At 41.6% G+C, this 14,101-nt stretch overlaps 1 pseudogene; it reads right to left on the minus strand.

The window, feature by feature from the left end:
* LOC136675468 (polymeric immunoglobulin receptor-like) overlaps positions 1–14,101 on the minus strand; it is a 252,315-nt pseudogene that overhangs the window by 166,559 nt on the left and 71,655 nt on the right.

Raw genomic sequence — 14,101 nt, forward strand, 5'->3', positions numbered from 1 at the left:
ACTTGTGTTATCTGCTGAACATATTAAACACTCAGCTGACAACAAGAGTGTGAACTACAAGTAATTCTCACTTAATGATAAACATTTATTGATTGTGTACTTTAGATACTGATGAAGCAGTTTCTTTGGCATGTAACTCTTCAGCTAAAATGCATTATTATGAGATTGTAACTATACACAGGAGAAGATGTGGAATATCCTATGTCTGTTAGTGCTTTATTGCATTATTGTGTGGTAATGAATTTTATATGTTTCATGATGGGTCTCCTTTTGTTAATTAACAACTTACACAGGTCATGTGACTTTATTCACTGCAAATGTCAAAACTCAAAGCTTATCTGGATTCTCCTGGCTGTAGGCCTCGGACTGCTCCTGCTCCTGGTCTGTGTTATAACCTTCATATTGAGAAAACTTTCCAGTAAGTATTTGTCTTTACAGGCTCAGGCTTTTTAATCAAATGTACACTTTATTACACTCATCAGCACTCACTCCTTCTCTCTCTAACAGAAGCAAGTCAAACAGAGAGCAGAAAGAGGGGCAGTAACTCTGCAGTTCACACTGTAAGTGCTGTGAGTGATAGGGGCCGTCATGTTGTCTCAGGTCAGGTGTTTTGCAGGAGATAGTACTGTGCCTCTTTGGCATTAGATTTTGTCTAATTAGTGTAGTTTATGTGTATTTGATTAGTATAATATGTGTGTGTGTGTGTGTGTGTGTGTGTGTGTGTGTGTGTGTGTGTGTGTGTGTGTGAAAGACGTCTACAGCTGAAGCTGAAGACTCAGTAACATACAGCTCTCTGATTTTCAAAAAGAAGAAGGTAAGACTTTATCCTTTACATTCATTAACTGTTTTGCCTGAATGTATAGAACAGATAAACCTTTTGATTTCCCTCTCAGATCAGTTGATTTGAAACATAATGTGCTTTCAGAGAAATTAATATGATACGTTTAGGTGTAATGAACCACAATGTATGATGTTAGTCATTTTATATATATTTTTTTATGTTATAAGATTATGAAACATTGTGTGTGTGTGTGTGTGTGTGTGTGTGTGTGTGTGTAAAAAGACCTCTACAGGTGAAGCTGAAGACTCAGTAACATACAGTACTGTGATTCCCAAAAAGAAGAAGGTAAGACTTTATTATCCACATCCATCTCCTTAAAAGCTGTATTTGATCTTGAGACCACAATATTTTTCATGGGAATTAGAGATGCCATCAGTTATCTGCACTAAATATTTATGGAAAATTGTCACTCTAGTCCTGTTATGTCTGTTTTCCCGGCCATGTGCTCTTGCACACAGTTCTGCTTGTTATTGTTCCTGTCCCTGCCCTAGTTCCACCTCCTCGTCAGTGTCTCATTTGTAATCCTGCCTCTTTGTTGTCTGTTCCAGGTGTCCCTTGTCTGTGTTGTATATTTAAGTTCCTTTGTGTTACTTCCTGATTGTTGGACATTCCATATTAGTTTTGCTAGCTTCTGTCTTGTCTGTTACTCATTCCCTTGAAGTCAGTCTTTGTGTCTCTCTTGTCTCATGTCTGTTTGTGTCTTTACTCTGTTTAGCTCTGTGTCCAAGTTTACACTGTTTAGTTCTGTGTTCAGGTTAGTCTGTTTAGCTTTCTCTGTCTGTTTAGCTCCCTCTATCTAGGTTTCTCAGTCCAGTTCCTTGTCAGTCCAGCCTCTCTGTCCAGGTCACCCTGTCCAAATCTCTCTGTCTAGGTCTCTCTTTGTTTAAGTATTCTGTCTAGTTACCTTAGTCTGTCTCTGTATTGTTATCTCGTGTTGTAAATAAAAAGTCACTGTGTTTTAGCTGCCTGAAATACCTGATTCTGATGGAGGTTCTCAAACCTAAGTCTTTAGTTTCTCTGTTGAAAGAGCTGAGACCTTCATTTATTTCTAAAACTGTCCCAATTTCCAGCTCTCTCCAGCAGCCGAAGATGATGCAGGGATCTACAACTCTGTGCTTCACAAGTAAGAGGTGAGTCCAAATGCACCATTCTTTATTATGTAATGGGTTTATTAACACATTTCAGCCAGTTTTTTTTTTCTGTTCTGCCTGATTACAGGTGTATGCAGCCTCATTCATTCATTCATTCATTTATTGTCTGGAGCACCCGTTACCTGTACTGCCAAAAAAGAAATACTTTAGCACCCATTTATAAAATATAAGGGCAAGGATGAAAACAGTGTGGTCTTAATGAACATTTACAGCACAATAACCGAGCACAGGCTAAATTAAGCCACAAAACATATATTTTCCTTAATAAACATGTATCAGCTTATAAAGGATCTTCCACCAACTGAACTGTGATCGTAGAAGGTTGCAGTAAACCTGAGCTGATTCATTGGTTGTGATTATAATACACTCTAAAAAGAAAACAGTTGATCCAACTTAATTGAATTGCTTCATTCATTAACCTTAAAAAATTAAGTTGGATAAACTTAATTGAATTACTTGTTACCAATTGAAGCAATTTTCTTTTTACAGTGTAGGTTATAAAGCATAAACAGATCAGTAAAGTATCCCAGATACAAGAGATAATGAAGCAGTTGAGTAAAGTGTTTTATCTAAATATTTCAAAATTATTTTTAAAATCTGCTTATTGCAAATAAATGATCAAGCTTTTTAAATTCTTAACAGTTTCAGAATCACAGCGTGTGTTGAATCAATAGCGTGCCACACAGAACTGTTCTGACTCCCTGAAACAGAACATAGAACAGGAATTTAATGAATGGGACTGTGATAGGTGTAGTGGATATGATGAATGTGTATTAATTTCTAATAAGAAATTGTGACTTTCTGAAGATGTGATTTGATATACCCAAACTTTAGCTTGTTTCAGAGACATCTCCTCACTAGCAGATGTAAGGGGAGATAAACCTCCAGAGCAGGCCTGTAAAACCCCCTCCAAAGACCCTTTTTATGACATAAGGACCCCCAGGGTCAAGAAAAGAATGCAGAGAGACACAGAGACTCAATCTTGATTGAAACTCACAATGCTCTCTCACACCTTTAAAGACTGTTAACTCTAAAAAGACTCAAACATCCCAAAGTTCTTACATGGAAAACAATTTGAAATTAATCCCGTTTTGACAATCAAAATAGGTGGAATTAATTTACATGTGTTTAAAGTCATTTTTGTTTATATGAATTTATGTAGAACCAAGGTAGTCACATACTATGTGTTTATTTGGTTAATAATTATATAGAACATGGTTGTCTTTTTATTAATGATATTACTTTGTGTTAACATATAATCTTTTATATTGCAAAGTATTCACTCACACTGTAAAAAGAAAACTTGATCCAACTTAATTGAATTGCTTCAATTGGTAACAAGTAATTCAATTAAGTTTATCCAGCTTAATTCTTTAAGTTTAACCTTACTTGTTACCAATTGAAGCAATTTTCTTTTTACAGTGCAGGGATGGTCAAGTCTTTATCTTATCAAGTGTCTTAAATTCTATGTGATGCCACTCCCAAGGTACAGAAAACAGCCAATCAGGAGCAAGAAAAGCTCCAATTCTCCCTCATTGAGGACGAATCAGGTATTCGGGGCGGGTTTTCTAAACTCTGGTTAAAAACCTGTGGCGCCACATGACACAAGGTTTTTCAAGCTTTTCAAGCTTCTTGAGCCTTTTAAGCTTTTTGAGCTTTTTGGGCTTCTGCCCCTTTTTCTCAGATGTTCGACTCTTCACTTAAAGGCTCCAGACACTTGGGGCGTTGTCTCTTTTAGCCTTTTTCAAGGCTAAAAGAATAAAATGACCTGAATTTTGGAAATGACCTGCAGGCGTCAGACTCATGGCTTTCTTAAACAGTCTTGGACCTTTAAAGCGTGGTCCAGATAGAAACTACAGATTAAGAAGAGCTAGAGTTTAACCCTAGCAAAATTTCAGTGCCACACCCAGAGCATGAAGGCAACCTTAGACCTCTGACCCTCCAAACGACGACAACGCCACGAAGAGGACGGCTGCACGCACCCTCAGAATGACCTTCTGAGATGAGGCTCCAGGAGAGACTTGCATGGATGTGTCTCTCTCTCACAAGGCGGCAGATCAGCAACGACAAAGAATCCCCACAGAGACCTTCAGAACACCACCAGCTCCGACGGCTGCGTCTGAAAGCCTCGGGAGAAAATGAACGCCCGCGGTTGCAACCTACAAGGCCCACGTCTGCAATTCTCCAGGAAGTCGTGCCGGAGGGCACGATCAGCGGCATGCTCCCTGTCCATCTCCGGATACGTAAAGTCACATGGTCTCATGTCTCTCATGGCTCATGGGTTGGTACTGAAAGTTTGCTGGGATAAACTATAGCCTTTCTTAGAACTTAGGACAATAATTTTCATAGAGAAATTCCCTCATATATTAATCTCCCTGTTCCCTCATATATCGCTGTAATTCATTTTATTATATGAATGTCTAATCAATATTCATTATTTGATATTATCTTTAATAAACCAGTTGTGTGATAAAACCAATCCTTGGTTATTTGTTTGTGTGTGCACCTTTCTTGTATGGAATTATAACTTCTAGTTCGGATTCCATTTCAGAGTCAAGAACCCACAGTGGGTCAATGAGCATAATTCATTAATAATAGTTAAGTCTAGCTAATTCTCCTGTATAATATGTGAAGATGACCTACTTGTCTAAGCTAAAATTAAGACAGGCAAGGACACTACATATTAGTCAATGGCTCCCAAACATGGAGCTTAGCAAAATGAATTAAATAATTAATTATTAATAAAATAATAATTAATTATCATTGCCTCCGCTATGTAGTGCAAATGCCACCGTGCATACTACTTCCACTACAGGTTTAAGTTCTTTTTCAGAGCATCTGCATGCACTGTACTGATCAACACTGATCCTTGTTACCTTCAGTATTTTCACTGTGTTTGTTGAGACGTGTGCAAACATGTCTCTGTTGCTGGAGTGTCCACCATTTCCTCGGTTTGTTTTCCTTTGAAAGCTGTCGTATCTGCTGCTGTTAACATAATAAATCAGAAAAACTCTTTACTGAAGTGTTGCAAAAGATGCAACACTTATATAAAGCTGAAATAAACATCTATACACATTTATAATGGCTTATAACAGGCCACAGCTGTCTCTCAAAGTTCATCACACAGTCATTCACACACTCACTCCTGAGGACAGTTACACAAACTCACTTTATTGTTCAAACACTTAATATCCAATTAACATACAGGTGTTGTGAGTAAAAACTGGAGCGCAAAGAATAAACCCACACAGACACAAGGAGAACACACCAAAGTCTTCACAGACAGTGACAGGAAGTAGATATTGAACCCACAACCCCAGAACTCTAGCTGTGTGACAGTGTCATTACCTGTTTCACACTTTGCAGCCCTTGTGTCTTTAACTTCCACTATTTACTGATCAGAAAAAAATGACTGCCTTTACCTCGACTGATCACACTGTCCTCTGTTTTCGGGCTGCCAGATGCTGCCATCACAGTTGTTAATGACAGAAAACAAGAGGAAAGATGTTAGTGGGATATTATTACAGCAGGACGGTCGGCAGATATGGGCAGTGTTTCTGATAGATGTGATCTTACTTGTAGGTCTTTCAGTGACAGTGAGGTGAACAGTAACTCCCACTTCTCCTGCACTGAAACAGTACCAGCCAGCATCACTCTTCAGTCCACTCATCTCCACACTGACCGCTCGTGTCCCATCATCACTGATCTGCACTGCTGAATTCTGGGATGTAGAATGCCTTCTGTAGTAGATATAAACACTAGCTTGGCAACTAGTATGGACATAAAGCTTCAATGCACAGTGTAGTCTTTACACTTACACATACACACACGGTTGTCTCAAACTGTGGTTTAACACTTGAATGGCCAGGATTCCATAACTACTAGAACAAGCACCATGTCTCATTTTGACCATCTGATATTTTCATGCGTATTGATGATATCTTAAATGATATTTATACACAGATATATTATCTGTGTATAAATAAATTCATTTTGTTACAATAAGTCATAAATATTAGAAAGACAATACATATACACTCTAAAAAGAGAACAGTTGATCCAACTTAATTGAATTGCTTCAATTGGTAACAAGTAATTCAATTAAGTTTATCCAACTTAATTTTTTAAGTTCAACCTTCAAAAACTTAAAAAATTAAGTTGGATAAATTTAATTGAATTACTTGTTACCAATTGAAGCAATTCAATTAAGTTGGTTCTTTATAGAGTGTACATACATCTTCTTTTCCGCTTTTCAATTTCAGGGTCGCGGTATCAACAGGGCGAGCAAAGAAGCCCAGACGTCTCTGTCCCTTGCAACATCCACCAATTCCTCCTGGGGGATCCCAAGGCGTTCCCAGGCCAGCCGGGAAATATAATCCCTCCAGCGTGTCCTGGGCTACCCCGGGGCCTCCTTCCAGTTGGACGTGCCTGGTATACCTCCAGTGGGAGGCTTCCAGATCATATGCCCAAACCACCTCAACTGACTTCTCTCAATGTGAAGGAGCAGCGACTCTACTCCGAGCTCCTCCCTAGTCACTGAGCTCCTCACCCGATCACGGAGAGCACTCCCAGTGACCCGTCGGAGAAAGTTAATTTCAGCCGCTTGTATCCGCGATCTTGTTCTTTCGGTCATTACCAGCTCATGACCATAGGTGAGAGTGGGGACGTAGACTGACCGGTAAATTGAAAGCTTTGCTTTATGGCTCAGCTCTCTCTTCACCACAACGGTGCGGTACAGTGCACATTACTGCAGACACTGCACCTGTCCTACGGTCAATCTCACCATCCCTCTTCCCATCACTCGTGAACAAGAACCCGAGATACTTGAACTCCTTCACTTGGGGCAGGTTCTCACTCCTTACCTGAAGGGAGCATGCCATCTGTTTCCGGAAGATAACCATGGCCTCAGGCTTGGAGGTGCTGATCCGCATACCGACCGCTTCACACTCGGCTGCAAACTGCTCAAGTGAACGCTGGAGGCCTCTGTGCAAAGAAGCCAGAAGAACAACATTGTCTGCAAAAAGCAGAGATGCCCCCTCCTGAGCTCCTCGACGGAAGCCCTCCTGCCCCAGGCGCCACCCTGTCCATGAATATCAGGAACAGGAGTGGAGATAAGGCACAGCCCTGACGGAGTCCAATGCCCACACTGAACAAGCTTGACTTACTACCAAGGATGCGAACACAACTCAAACTCTGAGAGTACATGGACCGTACGGCTCGCCGGAGCAACCCTGGCACCCACTGGGATATGGGTCATATGCCTTCTCCAAATCCACAAAGCATATGTAGAGTGGAGTAGCAAATCCCCACGCCCCCTCAATCATCTGTGCAAAAGTAAAGAGTTGGTCCATAGTTCCACGGCCACGACGAAATCCACATTGTTCCTCCAAAATCCTAGGTTCGACTATCGGATGGATTCTCCTTTCCAGCACCTTGGCATAGACTTTCCCCGAGAAGCTGAGAAGTGTAATGACACAATAATTGGCACACTTTCTCCGGTCCCCTTTTTTGAAAATAGGAACCGCCACCCCGTTCCCGAGGTCCGTGCAATATTGTATAGGCGTGTCATCCAAGACAGCCCCACAGTATCGAGTGCCCTCAGTAACTCTGGGCGAATCTCATCCACTCCTGGAGCTTAGCCACTGTGAAACTTTTTCACCACCTCAGTGACTTCAGCCAAGGAAATGGAATCTGTCCCCCAGACACTTCTGGCCCTACCTCCTGCACAGGAGGCATGTCTCTCAGGTTAAGGAGTTCCTCAAAGTGCTCCTTCCAACGCCCAACAATATGCTCAATCGAGTTCAGAGTTTCACCATCCTTGCTGAGCACAGCTTGGACAGTGTCCCCCCTCCCCCTCCTGAGTTGTCGGAGTGTTTTCCAGAACCTCTTTGAGGCTGCCCAGAAGTCATTCTCCATGGCCTCTCCCATGCTCTGGATTTTGCTTTAGCAACTGCCACAGCTGCAGCCTTTTTCACCTGCCAGTACCCATCCACAGAATCTGAAGTTCCCCGAGCTAGCCAATCTCGAAAAGCCTCCTTCTTCCGCTTGATAGCTTCCCTCACCCCCGGTGTCCACCAACGGGTTCTTGGGTTGCCGCTATAACAGGCACCGACAAGCTTTTGACCACAGCTACATGCAGCCGCTTCCACAATGGAGGTCCGGAACAGTGTCCATTCAGACTCCATTCCCCCTACCTCCTCCGGAACATGTGAGAAGTTCTCTTGGAGGTGAGAGTTGAAATCCATCCGAACAGAGTCATCTGCCAGCTTTTCCCAGCACACCCTCATTATACGTTTGGGTTTACCAGGTCTGTCCGGCAGCTTTCCCCGCCATCGAATCCAACTCACCACCAGATGGTGATCAGTTGACAGCTCAGCCCCTCTCTTTACCCGAGTGTCTAAAACATACGACCTCAGGTCAGAAGACACAACCACAAAGTCGATCATTGACCTTTGGCCCAGAGTGCTCTGGTACCAAGTACACTTATGAGCAATCTTATGTTCGAACATGGTGTTCGTTATGTTACAAACCATGGCTAGCACAGAAGTCCAACAACATCACACCACTCGGGTTAAGATCAGGCAGTCCGTTCCTCCCAGTCACTCCTCTCCAGGTTTCCCAGTCATTGCCAACGTGAGCATTGAAGTCCCCCAGTAAAACAATAGAGTCAGTGCATGGAATCCCCTCTAGAACTCCACTCACTGCCTCCAGGAAGGCCGAATACTCTGAGCTGCTGTTCGGTGCACACGCACACACAACAGTCAAAGTTTTCCTCTCTGCAAGCCGGAGCCGCAATGAGGCAACCCTCTCGTTTACTGGGACAAACTCCAGCTCTACAGGTGCCAGCCGGGGACTTGTGAGTATCCCCAAACCCGCCCGGCGCCTCTCACCCTGTGCAACTCCTGAGTAGGAGAGAGACCAACCCCTATCAAGGAGTTTGGTCCCAGAGCCTATACTGTGTGTAGAGGTGAGCCCAACTATATCTAGCTGGTATCTCTCAACCTCACGCACCAGCTCTGGCTCTTCCCCCCCAGTGAGGTTATGTTCCATGTACCAAGAACCAGTTTCCGCTGACAAGTTCCACGACGTCAGGGGCCCCTTCGCCCCCGCTCTGTCCCCGATGGGCATTGCACCGCACCCCTACTCTGGATCTTGCGGGTGGTGAGCCCACATGATCCTCCCACGTTGCCATTTTGGGCTGAGCCCGGCCGGGTTACGTGGGCTGCCCGGCCACCAGGCACTCGCCGTCGGACACTACCCCCAGGCCTGGCTCCAGGGGTAGGTCCCGGTAACCCTCTCCCGGGCAGGGTACACTGAATTTTAATGGGTGTACTCATAGGGATGCTTTTGGATCATGTTTGTCTGGATCTTCACTCCAGACCTGTTCGCCATGGGAGACCCTACTGGGAGCTAACAGCTCCCGAAAACATAGCCCTGGAAGTCATGAGACCACACAAGCCCTTCCGCCACGACAAGGCCATGATCCAGGAAGGGAAAAAGACAATAATAAATTGTATTAATGTGAGTGTGTGTTGCTCTGTGAAGGACTGGCGCCCCCTCCAGGGTACACCCAATGATTCCAGGTAGGCTCTGGACCCACTGTGACCCTGAAATGGATAAGCAGTTACAGATGATGGATGGATATATGTTTGACATCTTATACAGATTTACTGTGAAATAAAAACTCACAATAAAAATAATTTAAAAACTGCTTGCAAATATATATATACACTTTACATTAACGCTTTAAGATGGTTTACACAACAAGTTGAACGCTTTTTATTTATATACATAATACATGATACAAAATGTGGAGTGAATCGCTGCTTGACCATTCTTTGCATCATTCATGTGATTCTTCTTCATGACCTGGTCTTTCCTGGTTTATGTGCTCAGAACACCTTTGTGACTTGTAATATTAATTTCAAAACAATGTTTGATTCAAATATACTCCAATATAATTAAAGTCACAGCTACTTTGGAATTGGGGGGTTTATTATGTGAAAGTTATTATAATCTCAAGATCTCACAAAGGTCAAAATGACTGTCTCTTCCTTTCTACTGTTTAATAGTGACATCTAGCGACTAATGTAGAGCATAGAACACAAAAGACATGGACCTAAGCTTCCTCAGAATGTACAGTGGGCAGTTCCTTTTCCTCTAAACATTCTCTGAACTGGTCTTTTTTTTTTTATCAGAATGTACATTAAATATTTGTAGATGTGGAGCAGCTCAGGATACTGACACATGGTGGTTATAGGACTCACTGTGAAATTCTGTTATCAGTTGGAAGTTTGCTGCACAACATGACAGTTGTAATATTTCAGATCCACCAGCAGGGGGCAATGGCAGCTAACAACATTCATTCATTCATTCATTCATTCATTCATTATCTGTAACCGCTTATACAATTCACTGTCGCGGTGGGTCCAGAGCCTACCTGGAATCATTGGGCGCAAGACGGGAATACACCCTGGAGGGGGCACCAGTCCTTCACAGGGCAGCAGCTAACAACACAAATATACAAATGATCTCAGGCGCCTTTTATACGATGACTCCCTTAAACCCGTTAAATAAGATTCATTCATACCTCCCTTAAAATCATTCAGAGTCTGTCGGCGCTGCACTGGAGAGAAGAGCACAGTTCACTGTTATTTGGGGTTGTAAATATAATGGTTATTCATGCACTGGATTGTAATAAATACAGTGACAGTGCTGTGTAAAGCTTTTTATTCAAACAAGATTCCGCCAGAGGACATGTGAATTGTCTCTATATCTGGAAAATCTGTACATAGCAAAAAAAAATTTAAAGTTTGCCCTTTGTAGAAAAACGTTAAGAAGAAAAGAGGAAGCACACTGAGGTGGAGCTGCTTCACTCAGAGGCAGGAAAAGTATTTGTCTCTGGAGCCTCTTACAGAAAGATGCACATTTGCTCCCTCATTAGTTTTTTAATTCTCTCTCTGGTCTTCCTCTACATCTCAGGTAAGATCAATGCTGCATCATTCCTATGCTCTTCACTCTCTCACTGCTTTAAAGACATCTTTCTTAAGACACCTTTAATGTGAATGTGGAAATCTGTCTGTTTTACTTTAAAAAGCTTTTATTTTTAACTTTCATTTCCTTCTCTAATAATAATTCATGTTCAATTTTAAAAACAGTATTAAGGGGAAGTTAGACCAACTTTAGACTGACTCTTAATAGCTCTTGCTTTTCCAGGAAAGCTAGACTAGACTAGGCTTTAGACCAGAGGCTGGAGCATTCAGTAACAAGAGCACTATGGAGGGAAAGAACATCACACATTATTAAATTCAAACTTGGAGCGGGCAGAGAGAGAGAGTTTCCCGTCTACGCAACCTCCTTTTAATTTCACACATTGCGTCACAGAACAACAACACATCTTATTGGACCATGTATATAACACGTCACTTCCCACAACAGACCTTTGGGAATACAACGTATTCATTCACACCGCAGAGCATATCGTAACACCCCCACTTGCTCTGAGGTTATTTGCCTCATAAACAACATGACTTTCTTAAACCTGTGTTCCAAAAACAAAACTGTCAAACTTGACTAACTTAACTGTTGTTACAGGCTTGGTCATTATGTCTGCTACCATCTGGTCTGTTGGACAATAGCTTAAGGTGACCTTTCCCTCATTCACTGTTGATCTGACAAAATGATACTTTATGTCAATGTGTTTGCATCGCTGTCTCTTTACAGGATTTTTAGCTATCGCTATGGTACCCTGATTATCCTCATAGATCTTAGTTGATGTATACTCATAACAGTCCATGTTTTTAAGTAGTTGCATCAAATACAGACACTCTACATGTTTCTCTTCCACTTTAAATTGTACAGAATTTACTTGCTATATTATTATATATGGAAAGATATATTAAAATAGGGAACAGGAATGTAAAATGGATTCAGTCTCCTATAAAAAGCCACCTCAGCCCCAGAATGTACCCATAAGGTGAAAATTAAACATTGATTAAAATGTCAAAATGCTGCACCATTTAAAGCAGAAGTAAATTTAGCAAATCTCTGTAAATATTTAACTTGAAGCACTAAGCTGTGGAATATCAGCTTCATTCAATAAATCAGTTCTGCTAATGATATTAAAGATTTAAATTCACTGTAAATCTGTTCAGTGTCGTAAACATCCATGATTCAAATTTTATAAAAATAATATAAAATATATGAAAATTCTCTGCAAAACATTAACTGGAATATTTTGATTATTCTGAACATTTTAAGAATATTGTGAATATATTTAAATTATCTGAAACAGCAAAAACTATTTAAAATGAATAAAATGCTATTTAGGGAGCTTTGAATAATACAAATATTTTGTTCAAATGTCAATACGTTATTCATTAATTTATTGTCTGTAACCGCTTATCCGGTGGGTCGGGAAACTACCTGGAATCACTACAGGTGCAAGGCGGGAATATACTCTGGAGGGGGCGCTCTCACATTCACTCACGCCTGGGCACTTATTGAGTAACCAATCCACGTACAAACGTGTTTCTGGACCGTGGCAGAACATCGGACAAAGGAACCCACCAAACTCCTCACAGACCGTCACCCGGAGCGGGGCTCGACCCTGAAGCTGTGTAACAGTGACACTGAGTGGTTTCGCCACCGTGCCGTCGGTCAATACATTTTACTGGTTTAAATAATGAATTCACAACTTCGGCAGTTCACACTCAGGCCAGCAGGAGGCAATACACTGATGATATGATCTAAATTGCACATACTTGTCGGTTCTTGTCTGTGGTGTGTTGGTAATTTGGGTGCTTAGCTTACCTTTTTATTAATTAATTAATTAATTAATTTTTTTGAGGAACTATGAATGGAACCATGAGTCATTCGACCTGACCCTGTGGTATGGAAGGCTGGATCTATATGATCATGTATATGTTGTATTTATGAAGATCAACATGCGTAAGTATCAGAATGAGTCATGATGCTTTTACAGGGTATAGTATCATAATTATTCATCCTGTTGTTATATAGATCACTGAATGTCACAGCACTAAAAGCACTACAGTGAAAGATGTGGCCTGCATTTCCTGAAAGAGTCCCTTTTAGTAAACAGTGAGCTTGAGGTGTCTGCCTGTGACAATCTCATACAAGCTCAACAGAATATCTCATCCTTCTCAAAATCACACTTAAGGCACATACCCTCTTTCTTTCACTTGCCCCTGAAACATAAAGCCATAGTCATCACTATTGGGAAGGAAGTAATGCTCAAAACTTGTAGAAGTTTACTTAGCTCATGTCATACAGTCAAAATGTTACACTTGACTCATGAATCATTTTTATTGGTTCATTCATCAAGCAATTTGCACACAACATAAAGGGCAGCTCATCCTTCATTTATTCATTGTCTGTAACCACTAATCCAGTTCAGGGTCGCGGTGTGTCCGGAGCCTACCCGGAATCACTGGGTGGAAGGCAGGAACACACCCTGGAGGAGGTGGTCTTTCAAAGGGTGACACACACTCACATATTCACTCACACCCACAGACACTTTTGAGTCACCAATCCGACTACCAACTTGTTTTTGGACTGTGAGAGGAAACCGGAGCACCCAGAGGAAATCCATGCGGACACGAGGAGAACAAACCAAACTCCTCAAAGACAGTCATCAGGAGTGGGACATGAACCCACAACCTCCAGGTCCCTGGTGCTGTGTGACTGCGACACTTCCTGCTTCACAACCGTGTAAAGGGCAGCTCCTATATTTAAATTAACATGAACATTAAAATACAAAAATGGACATGAGATATTGTGTGGACAGTTTGTAAACTGCGGCTGTATCTGCAAATCTACAGTACTCCAACTCCAACAGTTGCAGAAAACAAAGTAATAGACATAGCCAAAGGCTTAGTTTTGCTCTTGACATTGGTGGTGATCTGTGAATCATGTTTATGAGCCCTGTCTTAGTTAAATAAGTCAAAACTATTAATAAATAATATTCTTCCAAAACACAGAAAATCTCATGAACTAAATCTAATTATTAGAGACAACTAGCACTAGGTATTTTTAACCAATCTATTCAGAGCAGGAGAGGTTCAGAAACAGGAAGAACACTTCAGTC

Source organism: Hoplias malabaricus, chromosome X1, assembly GCF_029633855.1.
Source record: "Hoplias malabaricus isolate fHopMal1 chromosome X1, fHopMal1.hap1, whole genome shotgun sequence".
NCBI classification, from domain to species: Eukaryota; Metazoa; Chordata; class Actinopteri; order Characiformes; family Erythrinidae; genus Hoplias; species Hoplias malabaricus.